Below are 11,435 nucleotides of genomic sequence, written 5' to 3'. Positions count from 1 at the left end.
TATGTCACTTATGCGTTAACACTTGACATGCTATACTTGTTTTATTATGTGTTAATACTTGTTCCATTGTTCGATTCTTTATGTGTATTCTTGATTTCTTGGCATATCCCTCTATGTGTTGGTACTTGTTTTATTGTCCTATTCTTTATGTACCGTTCTTGATGTGCATTCTTATGTGTTTATACTTGTTTGCGTATTCCTTTAACATACTCCCCTTTTCTAAAGCATTTTACTCGATTTTTCTTAAACTCGAAAACACTCGTATTGTACAAACGAGACGAGTTTACCAAAATAGGCGTGAAACCCACAATTTGGTAAACGACTTTCATTCTGTTTGATTCTATTTTTGCACGAAATTACACCATTGAGTTAGGAGTGAAATCCACATCTTAATGGAAATTTCAAATTCAATTTCTAGTGGACCCTCGTTAACGTGTCGAAATTAAATTTTGACCCAACGAGTACCAACCACACTTAGGGTACGAACTCGTCAAGCTAGGGGTGAAACCCGCACCTAGTCGACTAGTCCCACTCCTTGATTTTACATAAATCTCGCCAAGTCTCGAACTTTCGATTGAATTGGGGCATGTAGTAACCGGAAGGGTGAATACCGTTAACCGACTTGTCGGCGAGAGTATACCATCTATTAGGCCAAAGCATGCTCTTCAATTTCAAAGGACCTTTCGACCACTTTGGTTAGTCAACGTTCCATTTTGGAACCATCCAAGTTCTTTTTATCAAACTTACGCTTTATTAGTTTCGATCTTTTATGATGAAACTCTCTCTTGTCAATTTTGAATCATTTTCGAGATTTCACATTTTCGCATACGTCATACTATTACTATTCGTACGATTATTCATTATTAGCGTGCTTAATTTCACGTAATTTTATTTACACTTTTGTAACAACGAGTGAAGACATATCATCAAGATAGGAGTGATTTCCTTACCTTGACGATTAACTCCGCTTCCTTTCTCATCTTACAACGACCTCACCAACGGATTAGGGGTGATTCCCTTACCTAGGTGATCGTTACCAATGCTTTCTTTTAATAGATTATTTTATGTAAATACGATCATGTTTATATCCAAATCGTTTATCATTACAAACCTCTAATTATTTCAAAATGCATTACTTATATAAAGGAACTTCTTACCTTACCATCTATTTTCCTATAGCTCACATACACGAAATTCTTAACTTTTTCATAGACGCTTGTTCTTCAACATTCGAAATTTCACGAAATGCTACTCATCAACTTAGTCAGTCAAAAAAAAAATCCATGGCCCACGAAATTTCGCATTCAACATGATCATTAAAACATGCTCACCTCACAACATTAAACTAGGGATTTTTATCTTCAATCGGGAATCAACCAACTTTTTTGCACACGTCTATAAAACATTAAAAGACTTTATTCAAACATTTACTAGAACTTCTTTCAAAATCAATAAAACATTTTATTAAAAGACGCTTTCAATAACCACTAAGTTCATGCACCAAATTTCTTTTCTAGGGATCAACTTTTTCTCAAGAATCTATAAACTTCAAAATTGTTTATATACGAAGTTATTTAAAACGATACAAACTTATTAAACCCTAGAACTTTTTAAATCTCACTCGATACGTCAATTAAATTCAAAACACGTGGGTAAGGAAACTACGTAGGAACCAATAATTTCGACTATATAAATTCTTCTAAAACCATAGTAGCATTCCCATTCGTCTACAAAGTAACATTTAGTCAGTGGATGATTTATACTCCCTTTTTCTTTCATACTCAAAACTTTTAATCTTTTACGCGCATACACTTGTGCATTTCGATTTATACTGTGAATAAAATCATTATTTCCTACATCCATACTTATACATTCTATGCCTTTACTTATGTTCACACTTACACATTTATGTTATACTCATGATTCAAAATTCATACGTTTTACGTTTATACACGCACTCACAATTATACATTTACATTGTCCTTACATTCATGTCTATACTACATTCGTATTCATATTCATACGAGTTATGTTTTCATTTGCACTTTTACAACTTTGTTACACTTATACTCATACACATGTATTTTATTCATACTTAAACATTCATGTTTTACACTTAATTTTCACATTTACATCCATACTCATGCATCTTGTGTTTATACTCATATTCACACTCGTACTCGCATTTATACTCTCATTTATACGATTTATGATATACTCGTACTCGTGTTTATACTCTCATTTATACGATTTATGTTATACTCGTACTCACATTTATACTCTCATTTATACGATTTATGATATACTCGTACTCGTGTTTATACTCTCATTTATACGATTATTGTTATACTCGTACTCGCATTTATACTCTCATTTATACGATTTATGTTATACTCGTACTCGCATTTATACTCCCGTTTATACGATTTACGTTATATTCGTACTCGCATTTATACTCACGTTTATAAGATTTCTGTTATACTCGTACTTTTGTTTGTACTCTCATTCATACGAATTGTGTCTATACTCACGTCATTCGTTTGTGCTCAAATTGTGTTCACATTTATGCCCATTTTTAATACACGTTATGCTTATACTTTTACTCATACTCCTGGCATGCGTTTTGTGTTTATGCTCACGTGCGTGTTTAAATTTAAACTTATACTATGCTCATGCTTTTTACTCAAAATTTATACATTCGCACATGTACACGGGCGAAACCCGAAGGATTCGCTTACGTTGGACTTATACTATTTGGAACGTAAACATGCTTATATGCTACATTTCTATACTCACGCATTCTTGTTTTCAAAATTTATGTATACCTTGAGTCATACGTAACTAGTACAAGCTATGCGGATCATGCGACGGTCAATATAATCGCGGGTGCACACGGGATTATAGTGATGGGCGTATGATAAACCATAGAGTGTACTACTGTGTATGATAGGACACGGGATGTAACATGACACCGAATACGAAACGGACGTAACGTAGTCAAAACATGGTGGATATGCCGTTGGTACTTCCTATATATAAGTGTTTTCACTATGTTACCAAACTTTCGTAAAACGTGCCGTGAGAAATTCAGTGTTTTGTAGACCTTTTGGACCTAATACAACTTTAAACAACTCACAGACGCATTATATCCGATTATCCACGACGAGACCTCATCCTTAACACAATACTTTCGTCTATCCGTTACTTATGCTATTCTTATACCCGCATTTGTGTGTTTAAAAATCAATCTTTCACTTTTACACTCCCATTATTCTCCTTATTCTTTGTCTTGTATACGAACCCCGTTCACGATCAAGTCTCATCTATTCTTTCTGTTGAATTTTTGGATCTCATCTTTTCAAAAAAATCTTCCTCTTAGATTTCGAGGACGAAATCTCCTAAAGTAGAGGAGACTGTAACATCCGTCAAAATGAATCCCTGAAATCCAACTCGTTTTGAAATGTCCGAATCCTAACCATTGGAAACCACGGAAATATTTCACGAATTAAGTAACCGTCAAAATATTTATATATGGTTAATGATCTTTTTAATTGATTATATATTTGTAAAAAAAATATCAATATAGTAGTTAATTAATCAATTTGATTAATCTAAAGGTTATTTAGATAACCTAGTTAGTTATAGGAAATTAAACTTAAACCGAGTTAATTTAACTATTTAAGTAACTCCTTAAAGATGAGGGGCTAACTGTGTATTTACTTGAAATTATAAAATGGTACCCCAACCCTATGTATTTAACTGTAGTAAAAGAAAACCCTAAAGGCATTCCTTTTTCATTTCAGCCGACAACATCCCCACCATTTCACCCCCTTTGCACTTCTTAGAAAAAAAAAACCTAATCCCCTAAAAACCTTGCATCTCTTCCAAGTACACACACATACATCTGTCTCTTACCCCACTCTCTCGATTTATATGTACAGGCAACACATCAACTCACAATGAACTTCCTACCCCCTTCGTTTCCCTCTACACCCTCTCGATTGTACACCAGTGACCGGAGGTAATCACCGGCCGGTTTTCCGGCGTCTCTCGTTCTCCGGCAACAACACCACCCCTGCTCTCGGTGGTGGCTCACGATGGCATGCGGCGGCGAAACAGAAACCGAGAGAGGGAATGGCACACAGAGAGAGATCGAGATGAGAAAGAGAGTGCGACGAGAGAGAGAGCGGTGGAGAGAAGGATCGACCGACCACCTCCCCACCGTGGCGGCGACATAACACTGACGACGGCGTAACACCAGCGGCGACGACGGCAGTGCCGCCGTGAGCGGCGGCAGTTCTGGTTCCCTTCCGTCAAACCTCCGACAGTCGTGGTAAGCGCCGACTCCCTGTTCAGTTTCGAATCCCATCTTGGTTCGGGTTTCATTTTCGGGTTTGATTCTTTCGGTTCAGGTTATAGTCAGGTTATAGCAGTGGTGGTTGTTCTCGGGTCAGTGTGGGCTCAGTTTTGATTTGGGTCGTGTTTGGCTTGTGTCTAGGCTCATGGTTCGGTTCAACAAGATAGCTATGGGTTAGACTCGGTCTCGGGTTCACAGTTAACGTAGTCCGAATTGGTGCGGGCTCGGGTTCGGTCAAACCAAGTTAACAGTAGATTCGGGTAGTTTTATTGTCGGGTTATTTTTAGTTTCAGTCAACAGAAGTCAACGGCTCGGGTCAACGGTCATACTTGTTCGGGTCAGATTCGATGTTCGGTAAAATCCTAAACGCCTTGAAGTTCATTATATTATTTGTGTTGATATTATTTAGTCTCGAAACCGAACCAACATCTTCTTTACGAATTATATGTATTTATGATTACTCGCGACAAAATACGACATACATTACATACATATTGTTATTAAATTGATTGTTGAATTTTGACAAATAAATCTACAACATGTGTTGTTGGGATCGTCCAAAAACAGAGGAAACTCTGCCCGTTTTTCGTAAAATTCCGTAAAGCGAAACGCGCTAATTCATTAAAGCGAAACCAATTGAAGTTCTAATATTTTTATAAAGAAAATATAAATGTTATTGTTATATATGAATCAATATTTTTATATTTTTTTATTATTATAATCATTATTATTTTTATCGTCGAAACATTAAACGTATCGAACTCGAATAATCTTTATAAAAAATAAATTTAAATGTATATCTAATTTGACAATACTTCTATAACATTTTAGATAAGCATAATTTGGAGCATTGCTTAAACTATATATATATATATATATATATATGCTATTCCGTCGACTCGTTATGCTTTAAATCTCACTTCAAATCCTCTGTCGTAATTCCGTTTACTCATGCACCATCGTTTGCCCCTTTAGGGTGACCTCGGTTGTGACAACTCGAACTTTAGACTCGCTTTGTGTAACGCTACGTGCATATGTGAACTGGATTATATGTTTGGACTTAATAAATGTTTGTTATTTTGTGCTATGTGAGCTTTGTGAATCATGTGTGGTGTTATATTGTATGTATGTATGTACCGAACCGCACAAGAAACGCACAACACACGCATACCTATTTTGGATCGCACAAAGCCGTTGGGGCTTTACACCTTGTACACGGACCAACATGGCAGCCCATGTAAGGGCCGGCCCATCCCCTCTAACCGTGTAAACAATTAGGGACTTGATCCTTTCTCTCATTTGTTACCAACACAAAAACACACACAACCCTAAACCCTCTCTCTCTCGGCTGCTTAGAACCCGACGACACAAGGCACAAGAGGATCATCGCCTCTCTCTTGATTTCCAACCGGTTAGTGTATGTTGCTTGTTTACTAATTGATTGTATGTGATATGCACTCATATGATGTTACATGATGGTTGTTGATCGATCTAGGCTAGTCTTTATATGTGAATATACCTCATGATCTTAACACAAAAATCGGAAGTAAGGATATATGGTAATCGGTTGTGATGTGTAAAACGGATTCATGTTAATAGTTCTGTTAATCGTTTGATGCTTAATGGTGTTTTGATATCGGTCATATATGTATGCTCATGTAATCGGATTGGTTGATGTTCTAGGCCATATGTTCATATAAATGGTTAGAGATTGTTCATACGATTATTAGGGTTCATGAGGATGCTTGATAGAATATCTTGTTTGATCGATATCTTGCTAAACGAGTTGTTGGAATTGTGTTGATTGAGTTAGATAAATTTGGAAATAGTTATTGATTGTAACCGAATTTGCTTGATTAATGGGATGATTTAACTGATCGCACAAATGGACCACACGCACAAGCTGGCCGATCGCACAACTGATCTGAATCACACAAGATCACACGCACAACAGGTCCCAGCCGTACAATGTGACCTCAGTCGCACAAGAGGTGACAGATCGCACAAGTTGTTGGGTTAGCCTAACTGTTGGGCCGGACAAGCCCAAAAGCTTGTCCCACAATCCAGCCCACTCGCACAAGGGTATTGGATCGCACGACCCAGCTGAATCGCACAAAAGCAGCTGGATCGCACAACGTGATTATGTGTACATTGGGCCGTAGGTTATATTTGGGCCGGGCAGCCCAACTGATCGGATCGCACAACCTGAATCGGACCGCACAAGTTCACTACGTACCATATGTTTGGGCTGCTTATGCTAGCTGAATCACACAACACAATGGGCCGTTTATAGTTGGGCCTAGGCCAATCGCACAAGACATTGCATGTTGATTAATTGGGCCGAAACCTTCATGTCTAAATTGTTATCTTTGGGCCGCTTACTGAGTGGGTTTATTGTTTGGGCCAGGTATTGTTTGGGAAACATATAATGAATCGCACAAGTGTATGCTCTTGATTGTTTACGTGCATACGTTCTTGCTTTGATTGTTTACGTGCACTACTTGAACACCGAACCTGACTTGTATTACAACCATGCTAGGACGTGATTGACCCTTTTCCTAGCTTATCTATACTCTTTGTGTATCTGCCGAGCAAACCAAGGTGAGTTCACACAGCCAAGGCATGGGATTCCCGGGTTGGGAATTGGGTTGGATATGATGAATGTGGAATGATTACTCGTACTTACGCATATACCAGACTATAGACCATCGTCCTCAGGTTAGTCAGGACACGTTACGTAAAGCCTACGTAACCCAGTATATTTGCCATATGTCTCCCGGGTCGGGAAGGACACGTTACGTAAAGCCTACGTAACCCAATACCATTCACTGGCTTCCAGGTCGGAAGGCCACGCTGCGTAAAGCCTACGTAGCCCCCACGCGTACCACTGTCCTCGGGGAAGGGCACGTCACGTAAAGCCTACGTGACCCTGTACGTTTTCCTGTTCTCGGTAAAGAAGAACACATGGTCGGAAGTTAGTCTAGTAAGTACCGTTAATGAGAAGCCCTCATTAGCCAGGATAAACATGGGAAGCCCCACCTTTAGTACACACTAGTATGGGAAGCCCCCACTAGCTATACTTATGCATGTTAGAACCTTACTTTCTGTGAACTCGCTCAACTAGTTTGTTGATTATTTGCTGCATGCCTTGCAGGACCTTAGGTAGACTTGGAGCTTGCACCAGAGGAGAAGCGGGTCGTTGTGGACAAGAACTCGTGAATGCTTATTAAACACTTTTACATTCACACATTGATACCTATGTTTTTGGGTTTTACATTTAATGCTTCCGCTACTTAAACAGTGTTTGGTTTTGAACACCAATTATGTCTTTGATTATTATTAAATGCTATGTTTGATATAATTGGTGGCTTGATCCTGGTCAGTCACGCTCCCAAGCGGTGGTGCTCCGCAGGTGGATTTTGGGGGTGTGACAGATTGGTATCAGAGCCATTGGTTATAGAGAACTTGGTTTTAATATGGGAAAACGTTTTTATTAAAACCGGACTATAACCAGAACAGTGCTCTCAACGATCCACAACGACGCTTCGCTCCACGTGCAAGACTCGACATCCTAGGTAATAAGGTTATGTTTATTGCCTGTTTGCTAGAACTGCTTAGAACCTTGCTCGCATTACGCTTAGATACACATGCTTTGATTTCATGAGAACACCTATATGCCTACGCTTTTCTGTCATCGCCCTACTCGCGAACCATTCTTATGTATGCTACTTGTTACTATGAAGATCATGTCTGGAAGAATCAACATGACACAAGCCCAGCTAGAGGCTCTCGTTCAAGCCCAAGTCACAGCGGCATTTGCGGCTGCTCAAGCAGGTAGGATAACCTGTAGTTATAACTTACGCTAGGATCTTTAGATCCTACACTCCTAAACTAGCTTTTGTATTTAAACTTTGCCCTACTCGTACACAATAGGTCAACACGCGCAGCAGCCTGTCTGCACGTTCAAGAACTTCATGGACTGTCGTCCAAACTCTTTCAGCGGCACAGAGGGGGCAGTGGGACTCCTCCACTGGTTCGAGAAGCTAGAATCAGTATTTGAAATGTGTGAGTGCCCTGAAGCTCGCAAGGTCAAGTTTGCTACCGGTACTTTGGAAGGAATAGCACTGACTTGGTGGAACGCCCAAGTCCAGATCTTAGGGTTGGCAGCCGCTAACGCCACCCCATGGAACGACTTTAAGGAACTCATCAAGCGTGAGTATTGCACGCGGGAAGACATACACAAGCTGGAAGACGAGCTTTATAACTTGAAAATGGTTGGATCGGAAATCGAAGCGTATACCAAACGGTCCAACGAGCTGGCCGTTCTGTGTCCTACTATGGTGGACCCTCCCTACAAGCGCATTGAGTTGTATCTCAAGGGTTTGGCGCCAGAAATTCAGAGCCACGTGACGTCGGCTAACCTCGAAAACATCCAGGAAATTCAGCGTCTCGCCCACCGTATCACCGATCAGGCAGTGGATCAGAATAGACTGCCCAAGCGTGTTAATGCTACTGCTAATGTCACCACCTCAGTTACTCCTGCTACATCTGGTGACAGTAAAAGGAAATGGGATGGGGATTCCAGTAAAAGTTCAGCATCTGTTCAGCCACAAGCTCAGCAGCAGAAGATCGATCACTATCAGAGTCCCAGTCAGCAATCCTCTGGTGGTCACAGGCAGAGGAGATATCAGGGTAGTCAACCTAGGTGCCACAACTGCAACAGGCATCACCACGGCCCATGTAACAAGGGTCGTTGTCAAAGGTGTCTGAAGATGGGTCATGAGGCCAAAGACTGTAGGAGTCCACGGCCTGCGAATCAGAATCAGCAGCCTCAGCAACCAGCTCCACAGAACCAGAATCAGCAGCAGCAGCCACAGCGTGGGAATCGGGGATGTTTCCAGTGTGGGGCTGAAGGTCACTTTAAACGCGATTGCCCTCAGTTAAACCAGAATCGCAACAATAACAACCAGGGCAACGGCAACAATAACGGCGGGAACAACAACAACAACAACGGCAATGAAGCTCGTGGTCGTGCTTTCGTACTAGGTCGAGGCGACGCAGTGAACGATCCCAACGTTGTTATGGGTAAGTTTCTCCTCGACAATATTTACGTTACTGTTTTGTTTGATTCGGGTGCGGATACAAGCTATATGTCTGTGAAAATGTGTCAACTGCTAAAACGTGCACCAACACTTTTACCCACCAAACATGTAGTCGAGTTAGCTAACGGTAAAAGTCTAGAAGCCACGCACGTAGTTCAGGGTTGTAATCTTATCTTAGCTGGTCAAGCCTTCTCTATTGACCTCATTCCCATAGTTTTGGGTAGCTTCGACGTCGTGATTGGGATGGATTGGTTATCCCAACACCAGGCAGAAATCTTATGCAGCGAAAAGGTTATTCGCATTCCTCGTTTGGGTCAGGAACCTCTAGAAGTTCAAGGCGACAAGAGTGGTGCAGTGGTTAGCATCATCTCTTTCTTGAAGGCTCAGAAATGCTTACGTAAGGGTCACACAGCCATTCTGGCTCTTGTTACAGACGCCTCAGCAAAGGAAAAGAAATTGGAAGATATTCCAATTGTACGTGATTACCCTCAGGTGTTTCCTGAAGACTTACCTGGCTTACCGCCTCATCGTCAGGTCGAATTTCAGATCGAGCTCGCTCCAGGAGCAGCACCCATAGCACGCGCACCATATCGTCTAGCTCCATCGGAATTGGAGGAATTGTCAAAACAGCTGCAAGAACTCTTGGAAAAGGGTTTCATACGACCAAGCTCTTCGCCTTGGGGAGCTCCAGTACTTTTCGTGAAGAAGAAAGACGGTACGTTCAGGATGTGCATCGACTACCGTGAACTCAACAAGGTGACGGTGAAGAACCGTTATCCTCTTCCACGCATAGACGACTTATTCGACCAGTTGCAAGGGTCGTGCTACTATTCGAAGATAGACTTGAGGTCTGGGTATCATCAGCTGAGAGTCCGGGATGAGGACATCTCCAAGACAGCTTTCAGAACTCGTTACGGTCACTACGAGTTTCTTGTCATGCCATTCGGGTTAACAAACGCGCCTGCTGTATTTATGGATCTTATGAACAGGGTGTGCAAACCCTATCTCGACAAGTTCGTCATTGTTTTTATCGACGACATCCTGATTTACTCCAAGAGTCAGGAGGAACACGAGCAGCATCTTCGCCTTATTTTGGAACTCCTTCGGAAGGAGCAGTTGTACGCCAAGCTTTCTAAGTGCGACTTCTGGCTTCGTGAAGTCCACTTCTTGGGTCATGTAGTAAACAAGGATGGGATTCACGTCGATCCATCCAAGGTAGATTCGATCAGAAACTGGCCTACACCGCGTACACCGACAGAAATACGACAATTCTTGGGTCTAGCAGGTTACTACAGACGGTTTATTAGAGACTTTTCGAAGATTGCTCAGCCGCTTACGCTACTGACACAGAAGGGTGTTACCTATCGCTGGGGAGAGCCCCAGGAGACTGCTTTTCAGCACCTAAAGGATAGACTTTGCAGTGCACCTATCCTCTCTTTGCCAGAGGGCACAGAGGACTTCGTAGTTTATTGTGATGCATCAATTCGGGGACTTGGATGTGTGTTAATGCAGCGTGACAAGGTTATCGCTTACGCCTCTCGTCAACTCAAGGTTCATGAACGGAACTACACGACGCACGATTTAGAGCTGGGAGCTGTTGTTTTTTGCGCTTAAGATATGGCGACACTACCTGTACGGTACCAGGTGCACGATTTACACCGATCACAGGAGTCTCGAGCATATCCTTAAGCAGAAGGATTTGAATATGCGTCAACGACGATGGGTCGAGTTACTTAACGACTACGAATGTGCTATTAAGTATCATCCAGGCAAAGCCAATGTTGTGGCTGATGCCCTCAGTCGGAAAGACACTTTACCGAAGCGCGTGCGAGCGCTACAGCTTACGATTCAGTCTAGCCTTCCTGCACAGATACGAGATGCTCAGGTAGAAGCATTGAAACCAGAAAACGTCAAGGCTGAAGCCTTACGCGGCTCACGACAACAGATGGAACAGAAGGCAGACGGCGCCTACTATG

This window comes from Helianthus annuus, chromosome 13, assembly GCF_002127325.2.
Source record: "Helianthus annuus cultivar XRQ/B chromosome 13, HanXRQr2.0-SUNRISE, whole genome shotgun sequence".
Taxonomy (NCBI): domain Eukaryota; kingdom Viridiplantae; phylum Streptophyta; class Magnoliopsida; order Asterales; family Asteraceae; genus Helianthus; species Helianthus annuus.
The sequence above is the reverse complement of the archived record's forward strand: the minus strand, read 5'-3'. Positions refer to the sequence as shown.